Below are 14,361 nucleotides of genomic sequence, written 5' to 3' on the forward strand. Positions count from 1 at the left end.
CAACTCTGTGATCCCGGCCATGAAAGCCTTCGACAACACAATTAATAATTAATTAAATAATAATTAAAATACCGTTATGAACACAAGCAAAAGTTGTGGAAGGTGCAGCAGGAAAGATGCACACGGGGTGAAAAAGGAGGGAAACGCATGTGCCTTTCCCTCCTCCTTCGCACTGCACATGCCTTCCTCAGCAGAGATAGATGGCTTCAATGGGCTGAATGTGGCCCATGGGCCATAGTTTGGGGACCCCTGACATATGGGTTTGGGTAGTATGTATCTTCACATTGAGGCAGATACACATTTACTAAGTTTCATCAGGCAATAAAATATCTCAGGACAGCCTGGGAAGGTACATGAATTAATGTATGCAGTTTTGCAGATATGGTACATTGATGCCTGACTTTCTAAATAGATCAAGGCAAAGTACATGCTGTTTTCATGCCCATCCTACTCACCTCACAATAAGTCTGCAAGGTAGGCATACTTTGTAAGAGTCACCCACTGAATTAAAAAAGAGTGAAGGACACATTCTTAGTAACACTGAACCCATTACTTTATTCAAATAGCACAATTCTCGATTATATTTGTTTGTCACACTCAGCAAAAAGACTACACAGATTGGTGTCTGTTTTTTTACTCTCTCTGAGGTTGCATGGGCAACATTTCTTTTTTAAAAGATCCCTTTGTTGAAGTTAAGAGAATAGACAATTGATGCCTGTACTGGCATGTTTTATTTCTAAAACACTGATCTATCCATTGTAGTATACCAACACTTAAAATTGTCCATTAGAAACTACATTCTGATGGCCACAATTACTCACCAGTCCCTTCATTTCCTAAAAGCCCCAATTTTGAAAATGCACATTGGAAGTCAATGGGGATTTAAGCCATGCTTAAAGTTAAACACGTGCATTAGTGCTTTGCTGGAGAGTAATGGTTCTCAACATATGCCTAATGTTTAAGTGGCACACTGAAGCATTTTGCTAGTGTTGGCAAGCAGCAACAAAACTCTGAACCTCCTGTTTCTAAACTAGAAAAATGAACGAATATATATATATATACACACACACACACAATATGGTACATACAAATATGAAATCATTTTAAAACAAACCTTGCAGCCTTTTAGATCTTTATTGATAACTTATCAGTTATAATATAAACGATCTAGAGAATTGCTGTAATTCAGAACAAAATATTCCATATTCAGGGTTGTTGTATGTCTTTCGGGCTGTGTGGCCATGTTCCAGAAGCATTCTCTCCTTATTCCATATTCTATTGAGTCTGCTTTGGGCACATTGGCACTGTAGGCAAAATATTACACAAGAATTCCCATCTGACCCACAATGGATTTTGCAGCACTTTGGCCTGCTTCTAATTCTTCATCCATCAATCTCTCCCCATTCCCACTGAGGGGACTTTTATTCTTTTCTGCCTCGGCTTTGGTATTTGGCCCTCCATGTCCTGGTGGACTTCTATAGCTGCTGAAGCACTGCAAACAAAATCTAACCCTGAGCTCAAAGTCATTTAAACCCTACAGCCATTCCTAGGGTCTCCATAGAAACTATGGGAAACCACTACTACCCTATCCACACTTCTCTCTTGCTCCAAACCTGCAAAATTCCATGATGTAAAATGGCAGTGAAAGGAACTAGCCATTTGCTTAAATAGCAAATTTGGGGTCTTATTCAGCTGATACAGAAATTGGAAGTAATATGTTGTTTATAATTACACTGCTTATAATGAATTGCTGATAAGTGATAATGCTTTTTTTCTAATTTTTAATGCTAAAACAAATGGGATGCAGTTTTGAGTGTGTAATGAGAACAGTCAGTCTATTGTGTCCATAGTCTTTGCATTCATAGATTCAACCATCCACAGCCTGACAATATTTTAAAAAAATTACAAAGCTAACTTACTAGCCAGGGTTCAGTTCCCCATTTGGCCATGGAAACTCACCGGGTGACCTTGTGTGAGGTCACACACTCTCCACCCCCAAAAATCCCATGATAGGTTTGCCTTAGGGTTGCCATAAATTGGAAATGACTTGCAGCACACAACAAAACAACAAGAACAAGAACAAGAACAACAACAACAACAACAACAACAACAACAACAACAACAACAACAACAACAACATGAGCAATAGAGATTAGATTAGATTAGCTCCTTCACTGCCCATCTTCCATCAGGAATTGAAAACACTGATTTTCCGAAGTGCCGTTGAGTGAATAAGGCCACCAGACATGTAAAATTGTATTGCACTTTCTCATTGCTCCTCATTCTATAAGTCTTAGCACCTTAATGGAACCCTAGTTCGTCCCCTTCCCGCCCTGACTTTCCTTATGGACCCTTTTAGTCCTTGCACTAGTCACCCTCTGTTATATGTGCAATTGATGTTATCTTTTTAAGGAAATTTTTATATAATGTGCATATTTTATTGCTGTATTGTGTTAACTACTGTTTTAGACTATTGTTTTTTTGTAAAGTTATGTTGTTGTGCTGGGCTTGTCCCTGTTGTAAGCCACCCTGAGTCCCTTCAGGGAGATGGCGGTGGGATACAAGAATAAAGTTGTTGTTGTTGTTGTTGTTGTTGTTGTTGTTGTTGTTATTATTATTATTATTATTATTATTATTATTATTATTATTATTAGAGAGGCACTAACCAAAAACAAATACTTGATAGGGGAAGTGTCAGTGTGTGAATGGAAGAAAGAAAGAAAGAAGGGGTCTTAAATGAGCTAGAATTTATCTCATACATTTTTATGTCAGTTCCAGAGATGACAGACAAATGACTTCTTGACCTGTCCTTACTTTATTATTGTATCAGTCTACATCCACATCTCCAACTGATATTGTTACTTGTAACCCACCGAACGCATTCATTTGTCCCTGACTCTTCCCTCTTTTTTCTTTTCAAAACTCTTAGCTAATATTTTTTGCTGTTGACTAGTTGAAAAAAGAAATATTTATATCATAGCCCCATTTGGGCTTGTCCATTTGGATTCGGTTTCTGCAAGCATACTCTCAGGACCTCATCATACAAGCAGAGGAAAAGCAGAGGAGACCATCCTCCTTCATTCCCTACCACCTTTCCCTGTCTTCTGGGATGGCCTCCTATTTCACGTGGTTTCCTGTCCTTTTCCCACTTCTTCTTCATATTCTTTCCCCAACTCCTCCAAAGGCACTCTGGGCTCCATTTCTCCATGTTGCCGAAACAAAGCCCCGCAGAGTCCCGCCGGAAGTGGTGGGCATGGGACTCCATTTCGGCAACAGGGAGAAGACAAGGAGAAGACTGCATCTGATAAGATTAGCTCTTTCTATGGACTAGCAAATTTAAACAGAGAAAGCTAAAAGGAAGATTTCTGAAAGCAAATAAAGACAGAGGTCTTATTTTGTATTCATTTTGAAAGTTCTAATCTACCTTGAGATTTGGTTTAGGGAAAGAGACAATATATACAGAGTATATATTCTTAAAATTCTTAAAAATAAATCTACAGTTGAATGGAAGAATTGTAGAATTGTAGGAAGATCAAGGCATCTAACATATAATACGAAGAAGACCCTTGGATGTCAAAATGGTGAAGGGTTTTTTGAGTAGTTAGAAAGGAAATATGTATGTGTTTTTTGCGGATTATTTGAATGACTTCGAAGGAAAGTTTTAAAATATGTATTGGACTGATATACATTGGATTTTAACTAAATAAAACAGAAGAGTTTCCAGCACCTTGAAATGCAGCTTTTTTTGTTGTTTGCAGGCAAATGCTTTATTTCCTTTCCATTTCCAAAAGATAAAGAATTGGTTTGGCTAAAAAGTGTCGCAACTATTCTAAACTACCAATCTTCCCCTCTCTCTCTTTCTCTCTCTCTCTCTCTTCCAATCCCTCATTCTCTCTCACTAGCTTTCTGTATCACCTTCATCATCACCAGAGAAGACAGTGGGTGATTTTCAAGAGATTTATGCTGAGATCTGCAAAGAAAAAATGCTGGAAGTTCTTCTCCTTTTTTCCTGATGTAATGAATTGTATTTCAACAGGTATTTCAACTCATATACTTACTGTAATAATATAGGAAACACCACATACACAATAGTTATAAACAAGTCATATAATTTAAGTATTTCTATAGATTTTATGTGTAAAAGATCCTGTATTAATTCCACAGTTTAGATGTACACTAGTTGAAACTATATCTATGTATATTTGTTCTATGATTATGGGAGTCATACTGTATATTATATCCAATCTAAAAGCTATTTGAAGAAGAAATTGGTTTTTGCAAAATAACTGGTAAATGCAGGTTCACTATTTATTGACAGACCATTTTTAGAGAAATTAGTCTGTTGTCTAATCCAAATCAAAGTATGGTTCATTAAAATAATGCTACTTCACATGAGCTATTTTAGGGAGGCTGCTATTTGTCTAGATACCAGGTTCACATATAGTACTTCTGGTCCAAGATAACTTTCACAGTAAACAAGTTAACCAAATTCATAATCAGTAGAAATACATGCCAACCATGAAGATTATTCAAATAATCATATAAGTCCAACTATATTTATACAGAAAGTTGATGTCTGTCTATACCTCAACAACTCTCTTGAAGAGACTGAATTTCCACTCCACTCGGATAAATCAATTTTCAAAAAAGTATCCATGTTAGCCTCTTGTAAAAAAAAAAGGGGGGGGTGAGGAACATATATAACAGCATATTTAAGACTAATTTAGCACAACTTTTCATGAATATCATTCCACTTCTTGCAATACAGAGTGATATTAAATTCACAGATTATAAGGTTGTGGAAATAGAACAGAATGTAATAGAATCCAGAAAAGTGCAAATCATGAATCCTGCCAAAATTTTCAAAGGGCTACATGAAATAATGCAGGTCTTTCAGATCTTTACAGAGGTTAGTGTTGATGCTGGGAAAAAAATCTGCTTATCCTTTGTTCCGTTTCTATCAAGTAACTGTAATAATTCTGCTAGTGTTATTTGCAGTAATAATAACAACAGTAAAAAAGCAATGTTTATACTTTGTTTTGTCATGCACCGCATACATATTTGAGCTCCTTTCTCCACCAACTCAGTCAGTTCCAGAACACCAGTTAGATTTGTTTCAGCCCCCCATTGTCTCTAGTGACTTGCTTTTGATGGCACACTTGTCAGTTTCTGGGTTTATATTTGGAAAGCTCTCTCCCTTTCCCCCCTACACCTTACATACTTGATTCGAGTTTTCTCTCATGGCTCAAAATCAACCTGTTTTCATTTAATCTACCTGACATTTCAGCCAATATTGCAGCCTCTCGTTTCTATGATTTTCAACATTTGTCACAGCTTGGGATGAGAAGTAGGCATTCGTGAAGCAAGCAATACCACTTGCTTGGTACATCTTTCTTTTATTTCTTTGGCAGCTGAGGAATGTCAACTGGTTTCTTAGCTTACAGCCTGACACTGAGAGATACTAATCACCTGTAAGTCTCACTGAATGTTGGAAGAACATCTGAGGCCCAGGGAGGGAGCTAGCAAAATGTACTTCTGATTACTTTCCCTTCAAAATCAACTGCAGAGGGGCAACATTCTTTAAAAATATGTCACTCTGGTGGGTGAATTAAATGTGGTTTGGTTTACAAAATGTATTGGTTTTAAACATAGAGCATGAAAATATAATAAATCAACAATGCCATATTATAACAGGAGATTTTACAGGACAAAGCTTAATGGTACTTACAGGTAGTTTGCAAACACATCAAATTCCAGGGATTGGTGCACACATAAAGACAAAATGAGTCTATATAATATGAGCAAAATAGTGCTGCAATTAGTGTCTCCCATGTTTATTCTTATATTTTTAAATCCCTTTCTCTAGCCTTATGGTGGTTTCCATGACAGCTGACAATTTAAAAATCTATTAAAATAACAATAATAGCTTTAAACCAGCATGGTAATAACAGCAGCTATTGCAACAAATGTCAAAAACATCAACCAACATCTGTCTTGTGCTATAAAATATTTTCAATTAGCACAAAAATAATAAAAGTCCCCAGCTGAATTGTATACACTACCAGTGAGATGCCACCACTGAAAAGGCCTGGTCCGGGCTCCACATCATAGATGTAGAGAGGACCCAAAGGGCAGCCTCTGGAGAAAATTTCTCTTTTCTTGCATCTCTAGATGTCACAATGTCATGCACTTCTCTACTCTTTGACATCATGTGGTGCTCCAGGCAAAAGCAGGTAAAGATATACCATAATGAGGTCAAGAAACAGAAGTTTTGATTCTCATGTAATGGAGAAGATATTATAATGCTGGGTCCACCCTTCTATCACAGAGCCATATACTGGCTCAAAAGAGCTTGGAAACTAATTTCAAGACCATTGGGTATAAGGACATGCTTAACTCTCCCACAACTAAGCAGTGGTTGAATGTTCTGTGAGAATGCAATAGAAAGACAACTCTACCCATGTCACCCACTACAGGTGGGCAACATAAGGCACATGCATCGCAGAGGCCTCCACCAATTTTTGCAGGTCCCACCCTACAGCCAGAATAGTTCCAAAGAGGACTTCAAAATTAAAGAAAAACACTGTGCTCTCTCTTTATTCTCCAAAAGCCATGGGAAGTGTGTCCTTGCTTTAGTGCCATGTTTCTCAACCTTTGATTCTCCAGATGTTTTCAAACGCCAGGCAGTATGACCAATGGTCTTGAATTCTGGGAGCTGAAGTCAAAAATATCTGGAGGGCTAAAGGTTGGGGAAACACTGCACAAAAGCAAGGATACCCACCTCCCATGAGTACTAAAGAGGCTTGAGAACCACTGCTTCAAGGTAAAAATGTTCTCTACAACTAAAACAGAACTGAGCTTCTGGTTGCTTGTGGTCTAGAGACAAGGGAAACCCACACATTAAAGATACTTATTTGATGGATACCTTTATTGGTATCCATCAAAACACACCATGCAAGCTTTCATTTTGTTGATTTTGGTTAGCCAATAAAGGTAATGCTCTTTTATCGATTTATGGGAGGTGGGTTACAACCGGAGCCGGTCCAACAAGGAGGTGAATTAAGAGGTCGCTTCGGGCACAAAACATATGGAGACGCAGTCGAGACTGCTTTTTCTGTTGATTTCTTGTAAAACATGATGTTTTGGTGCTTAATTTGTAAAATCTTAATGTAATTTGATGTTTAATAGCCTTTTCCTTAATCCCTCATTATCCAACATTTTGGCTTATCCAACGCATTTATTTTTCAGTGATTGGTTTTGCGGGGGGGGGGGGCAAAATTCTGTTTGCCTACACTTGAAAAATACCTAGGGCTGGCTCTGGTTACAACATGGCCACTCTGAATATATTTCATAGTTGCTGGAGCATGGGGTCCAAGGTGGGTCATGAAGGACAAAGGAAGTATCTGACAAACTGACCTACTTGCAATATTGCCTATGGGGAATCAACACACCTACAGCAATCTTCCCACTGGAAACCTTTTTTTATCAAGTCTATTAATGGGGATGTGATTGGACCTGGTAGTACAACAGACAAGGACTAAAACACCTGAAGAATTAGTGTTTTATGGATCCAATAAATATTTGCAACAGAATTCTATGAGGGACGTTTTTTCTCATAAGAAGAGAGATTAGCTATAATAAAAAAAAAAACAGCCTTGTGTGCTCCAGATGTTTGGGATTCCAAATCCCATCAGTCCCAGCTGATATGACCAATGGTGAGAAAGCTGATGACACCAGACTTGGGAAAAGCTTTGATAAGGTAGTGGTGAATAAAACCTCTGAGGTGCACTTCAGAGACTGTACTCATGCAGAGAAAGAGACATTGATTTTTTTTCCTCCCAGGGGTGGAGAAGAATAATCAGTGAACTCTGTCCCCATGTAACTGTTTCATATAAAGTTTATATATTTTAGTTGTTAAATTTTCAGAGGTGATGCATTTATTTTCATAAGTCATTTGCAACCTTGGATCAACCCCCATCCAAGAACACTAGCGATGGAAGCTTTACCACCATGGGTCTTGCTCCCATTAGGTTCCCAATAGATGATGGATTTTTAATATGCAAGGGCATTTGTCATATATTGGAAGACAATTAAGAAAGGAGGGTTTTGCAAGCCTGGAGTTCCCCTATGTTCACCTCATGGTAGTCAAGGACAATTCCAGCCCACCTGGGAGATATTAAGCCTCCATTTTCTTGATACGGCTATGTAGAAGAAATACAAAGGAGTGTATCTCTGTCTGTGGAGGCCACACATTTCCCACTGGTACATATTAAGGAAAAGCTAATATAAAGCATATAATATCAAATTAAAGTAATTTTTTAAGCTAAAATTAAATTCTACATGGACACAAAGTTTAATGTGGTTAGCGTGTCAGCATTCGGCATATTCTAGCCATTTTCAGATTCTGACAACACTTTAATGTTATTTTTGCCCTATTGTCCTGGTTTTTGCCTGTAAAGTGTTGTCAAGTATGCCATTACAGTTCCACAGAAATTGTTTCAACAATGTGTTATCCATATATAAATTATCTTCCTTCCCTTTTTCTTTCTTTGTTTCTCTTGGGTGAGTGTGAATTCTTTCATTCAACAACCCACACTTAATTAATGTCTCACCTCACACCTATATATTCTTTAAACCAGGAAATTTTTCAAAACCTGTGACATCAGAGTATGTTCTCCTGTCAACTACAGAATTTAGGAAGAAAGTACTGTGGTCAGCAAGGCCGAAAATGGTTCAATTATTGGCATGCCCTCATTAAAGGAGCTCCAATAAAATGCTTAAGTGGACTCTAATAATTATGAAAACTAATGAAAATAATCTTAAATGACTTAGAACAATCCTATATCATTTTAGTATTTTCATCATAAAAAAATATTCAGAAGCCGTTTCAATCTGAAAGAATTATTCTAGACTTTCAGCTAACTTTATGACATAATGCTGAGGAAGACAAAGTTGAAAGAAAGTTGAACAGTTACATTTTAATTTTGGGTCATTCTACCTTCCTCATATTTTAATAGATTAGTCTCTCAGTTCCTTTTTTCTTGATTTCTGTATAAGTTTGTGATTAAAATTAGTATGTACTTTTGTGCATGTTTATATTTTTATGTTTTTTTGTAGCTAATTTCCATATTTTTTCAAGCAATTATTCCTAATGCACTGCTTTCACCCATCTGTACATATTAGTTAATTTTTAAAAGCAATTTATTAACATTACTTTTTAGGATTGGGAAAAGAAAGGCATAAGAAATGAAAAATTCTTCTCAAGAACCTTTAATAAATAACTGCATCAATAAGATAAATTGGGGTGCATACTTTACATTACTTTCAAAATCTAACAGCATTCTATCCCCTTGAACGCCTCTCAGTAACTCCTTACACATGAAATCATTACTTGATACTTCAGCTTTGTGTTCCTAATAGACATATTTGTATGCCTTGGGTGGAAAAATACAATGTAAAGAAACCTCTTGAAGATTTGCACTGATGTAACTACTGGTTACACTGCTTTTTCTGGAATTATGTAAGGAGGAATCTCCTTACATAATTCCGTTCATTATTTTAAATGCCCAGTATTACTTTTTGAGATATATGCTTGGTAACTAAATTTCTTGGTGAATGCTACAATCATAGAATCATAGAGTTTGAAGAGACCTCATGGGCCATCCAGTCAAACCCCCTGCCAAGAAGCAGGAAAATCGCATTCAAGGCACTCCTGGCAGATGGCCATCCAGCCTCTGCTTAAAAGCCTTCAAAGAAAGCTCTGCAGCAGAGAGTTCCACTGCCAAACAGGTCTCACAGTGAGAAAGTTCTTCCTAATATTCAGGTGCATCTCCTTTCCTGTAGTTTGAAGCCATTGTTCCGTGTCCTAGTCTCTAGGGCAGCAGAAAACAAGCTTGCTCCCTCCTCCCTATGACTTCCCATCAATGACTATCATGTCTCATCTCAGCCTTCTCTTCTGTAGGCTAAACATAACCAGCTCTTTAAGTCGCTCCTCACAAGGCTCAGACCCTTGATCATTTTAGTCGCCCTCCTCTGGACACATTCTAGCTTGTCAACATCTCCCTTCAATTGCAGTGCCCAAAATTGGACACAGTATTCCAGGTGTGGCCTGACCAAGACAGAATAGAGGGGTAGCATGACTTCCCTTGATCTAGACCAGGGGTCCCCAAACTAAGGCCTGGGGGCCGGATGCGGCCCATCAAAGCCATTTATCCGGCCCCCATGGCACAAAGGTAGAAGGGGGTTGGGCTAAATGGCCCAAGGGGTCTCTTCTTCTCTTACAACTATTATTATTATTATTATTATTAGTATTATTATTATTATTATTATTAACATTGAGGCTGGGTGGCCATCTGTCAGGGGTGCTTTGATTGTGCTTTTGTGCACAAAGGCAGAAGGGGGTTGGACTCAATGGCCCAAGGGTCTCTTTCAACCCTCTTTTTATTATTATTATTATTATTATTATTATTATTATTATTATTATTATTAACATTGAGTCTGGGTGGCCATTTGTCAGGGGTGCTTTGCTTGTGCTTTGGGTGCACAAAGGCAGAAGGGGGTTGGATTCAATGGCCAAAGGGTCTCTTTCAACCCTCTTATTATTATTATTATTATTATTATTATTATTATTAACATTGAGTCTGGGTGGCCATTTGTCAGGGGTGCTTTACTTGTGCTTTGGGTGCACAAAGGCAGAAGGGGGCTGGACTCAGTGGCCCAAGGGCTCTCTTCCAACTTGTTGTTGTTATTATTATTATTATTATTATTATTATTAACATCAAGGCTGTATTTGTTCCTGTTTTGTTTTTATTTTTTACTTCAAAATGAGGCATGTGCAGAGTGCATAGGAATTTGTTCATAGTTGTTTTTTTAAACTCTAGTCCGGCCCTCCAACGGTCTGCGGGACCGTGGACTGGCCCCCTGTTTAAAAAGTTTGGGGACCCCTGATCTAGACAGTAGACACTATACTCCTATTTATGCAGGCCAAAATCCCATTGGCTTTTTTTGCCGCCGCATCACATTGTAGGCTCATGTTTAACTTGTTGACCACGAGGACTCCAAGATCCTTTTCACACATACTCTTTATGAGCCAGGCGTTGTCCATTCTTTGCATTTCATTTTTTCTGCCTAAGTGGAGTATCTTGCATTTGTCTATGTTGAACTTGATTTTATTAGTTTTGGCCCATCTCTCTAATCTGTTAGGATAATTCTGAATTCTGCTCCTGTCTTCTGGAGTATTAGCTTTCCCTCCCAATTTGGTGTCGTCTGCAAACTTGATGATCATGCCTTCTAATCCTTCATCTAAGTCATTAATAAAGATGTTAAACAGAATCAGACTCAGGACGGAACCCTGCAGCACTCCACTTGTCATTTCTTTCCAGGATGAAGAAGAAGCATTGATGAGCACTCCTTGGGTTCATTCACTTAGCCAATTACAGATCCACCTAACTGTAGTTTTGTCTAGCTGACATTTGGCTAGTTTGTTTGCCAGAAGGTCATGGGGGATCTTGTTGAAGGCCCAGAGCTGGGAAGAGATTGTTTGCTCATACTTAATTGGCTGCAGGAGGAAGTGAGATTAGAACCTGGTTAAGAAAGGTTTATTCATGAGTAAACCATAAAAATTGTGCTGATTCAAATTTTGGGTATGGGCAGCAATATAATTTCAGTGCATTGTATTACAGGTAGGTGTGACACTAACTGGGTAAATTTGGGCAACTGCAGAGCTGAATAATCTGATTTACATCTGGGTTATTTTGATGGTGTAGACAAGCCATTAGAGATACAGTTTAGGCATCCAAAGAAAAGCACTAGACAAAGTTATGAAAAGAATGGGAACACAACAAAAACAAGAGCTCTAGTTATGAATGACTTTCAAAACCTTACACTCTGCAATGTTAGAAATTTGGGGATGGGAAAAAAAATCATTTGAATGCTTATGAGGGAAATGCATTAATTTTGCACATCCCCCTCCCCGGTAGTTCTACAGACCCTAGAATTGTGCCAACAAATCAAAATTTTGGGCTTCAGTTTGGTAGTGACCTCGTTCTTTCCAAGAAAAAAAAATTACACTTATATGTGTGTAATTTAATGTGTAAATAGATGGTTAATATGTGTCATAATAAACTGCTGAACCTTTTTCCAGGTGGAGGAAGAGATAATGCATAACTATTCCTATGAACCTCAGTTTAGTCCTGGTCATTTTTTTGTGGCCAACGTATTTTTCCTCCATTTTGTTCCTTCCTTCATGATATTGTGTGAAATCCATTGATTGATTTCTTATTTTTCTAATCTACTAAATCCTGTTATCAGCAAAAAGAAAAATAAAGAAAGGAAAGGGCAGGGAAAGAAACCCCACTACATTTTTCAATGGCACTATGAGGAAATGCAGGTGTTGAAGGATCATCTTTGGGGAAGAAGCGGAGCTATGTGGATGGTTTCTCTTCTGTGTCAGAAATTAGGATGAAAGCATGGAAACACTGCTGCTTCTGATGGAAGTCCAAGATGCCAGCACCAATTGATCCCCCCAGGCTGAATGAGATAAGATATAGCTTTATACTGATCTTAGTTGCCCTTGTTCCCTTTTGGCATAAATCTGTAGAGGCAGTCAGTTCAGTGAACCCACCAGGTTGGAAGGTGGTTAAAATGAGTCTAAACATAAGGAGTGAAGAGAAGACAGAGAAATAAATATAAACAATGCTTAGCTCTTAGCTCCAGATCGAGTTTTACAATGCCCCCAAACCAGAATCAATGTGAGAGACTATTTATAATCCCTCCCCGAGTTTGTATATTTTGCTTTTCAAAAAAGTTCACATGCTGAAGAGAGAAAGTGTGGGCTTTTGTTATTAATGTTGTAGAAATACAAATATGTCCACCTAAGAAAAGGAGTCTTCATTAACTCCCACAGCCCAGAAAATTAAGGCACGGCTCATCAGGATCTGTGCTTGCTCTTGGCTAAATTGCAAGGGACTAGTTGAGTTTTGCTGAGGTTCATAATGCTGATAGAGCGGTTTCCACGTGAATGAAGGATAAACAGCGATTAATTTCAGCCAATAAATAATGGTTTGAGGTCCACACTGAAAGAGGAACAATTACTTTTCCATTTTTCCTGCCAAATGAGCTGATAAGAGAAAACAGGGGAGTTGGCCACGTAAATCAGTCTTAATTTTATCTTCCCCATTAAAAAGCAGCCATTAAGACCATCTTCGGCTCATTTCATCCTCTTCTTGTTTCACTTTTTCAATTTGCACAAAAGGGGGGAGTTTGCTCGTCATAAAATTTCACTTTGGCCAACCTATCATTTGCATCTGAGCCAATAAATAGCAATTAGCATAAACATTTAAATCAGGAACTGGAACAAATTCTTGTTCCCTAAGCAAGCTGTTAACTTACAGTATTTTGCGATATATAAGAAGCGTTAAAAACAAGATCTTCTGGGCACAATTATCCCTCCCCAACAAGGCATGGTGGGAAAGAAGGGGAAACATCTTTCTCGCCACAAGCCAAGAAGCTTAATCGGTAAGAGCTGGCACAGTCATAAATGCATAAAAGTTTGTGAGGTGCTGAAAAGCTTGTGGCAATAAGCACCATAGATGTGCAATCGACAGAATGAAAAGCTCCCTTTGGAAATCATAATAAGCCAAAAATATTCAAAACACAATGGGCCCTTGGTATCCAGTAGGGCTTCACCTCACAACCCCACTCCCCCATGGATAGCAAAAGCCTTGGATGCTCAAATCCCATTATATACAATGCCATAATAAAATTGTGTCCTTTATATAAAATGGCATAATTAAGGGACTCAGCCATATGTCTCAAAACACAGACAGGTTCATAATGGAGAATACAGTCCTGAAAATAACCTGGAACAGAGCCATATAGGGCTTTATAGTCAAAATAGCATTTTGTAGCATTTTAAATTGTACCTGGAAATGGATTAGTGGTCAATGCAACTGTAGCTTCAAGATATTTGTTTGCTCCAGTTAGCAATCTTGCTCCAGCTCTTTGGGCCAACTGATGTTTTCAAATACTCTTTGATAGCTGCCCTAAGCAGAGCATGTTACAGTAACTCATCAGGGATGTGACCAAGGACCTCATTACATGAGGGGGGCAGACAAGGAAAAGCGGAGTGGATTATCTTCCTTTATTCACTATCACCAAGTTCGCATGCCTTTCCATCTTCGGTCAGCTGCCATCACACATTCTTTGTCCTCTTTTCCCCTCTTCTGTCTGTCTTTTTTGTTGGGAGCCAGGTAGCACCTGACTCCTGAAAATAATAATAATAATAATAATAATAATAATAATAATAATAATAATAACTTTATTTTTATACCCTGCCCCATCTCCCCGGAGGGACTCGGAGCG

General features: G+C 38.2%; 1 long non-coding RNA gene across 1 annotated transcript in view; it reads left to right on the forward strand.

The window, feature by feature from the left end:
- Positions 1-14,361, forward strand: part of LOC134296686 (uncharacterized) — a 49,672-nt gene that overhangs the window by 3,478 nt on the left and 31,833 nt on the right. Inside the window, exon 2 of the long non-coding RNA XR_010003509.1 lies at positions 3,903-4,036. This is a non-coding gene — a long non-coding RNA (uncharacterized LOC134296686). The remainder of the gene's footprint in view (positions 1-3,902; positions 4,037-14,361) is intronic.

This window comes from Anolis carolinensis, chromosome 1 (assembly GCF_035594765.1).
Source record: "Anolis carolinensis isolate JA03-04 chromosome 1, rAnoCar3.1.pri, whole genome shotgun sequence".
Classification (NCBI taxonomy): Eukaryota; Metazoa; Chordata; class Lepidosauria; order Squamata; family Dactyloidae; genus Anolis; species Anolis carolinensis.